Below are 369 nucleotides of genomic sequence, written 5' to 3' on the forward strand. Positions count from 1 at the left end.
CCACCCAGAAAGGTGGGTCACCGGCCTGAGGGGGCTCTGCTTGCTCCCTCCCCCCAACACGGGAATCACTGGCTGCTGTGAACATGTAGGAGCTGTACCTGTGTCTGACCAGTAGACCGTCTGTCACTGAATTGATTAGAAGCAGACCAAAGAATTCCTCAAATGTTGTTGAGCCTGAGATGAGGTTGGGAGCAGAAAGCTGGAGAAACACGGTAGGTGGAGGGACTGTCTCAGGACTGTGGGCAATGTTGCGGAAAGGGAGCCTTGAAGTGCTGCTGCTAAGTCGCTTCATCATGTCCAACTCTGTGCGACCCCATAGACGGCAGCCCACCAGGTTCCCCCGTCCCTGGGATTTTCCAGGCAAGAACA

This window comes from Bison bison, unplaced genomic scaffold, assembly GCF_000754665.1.
Source record: "Bison bison bison isolate TAMUID 2011002044 unplaced genomic scaffold, Bison_UMD1.0 scf7180017864352, whole genome shotgun sequence".
Lineage (NCBI taxonomy): Eukaryota > Metazoa > Chordata > Mammalia > Artiodactyla > Bovidae > Bison > Bison bison.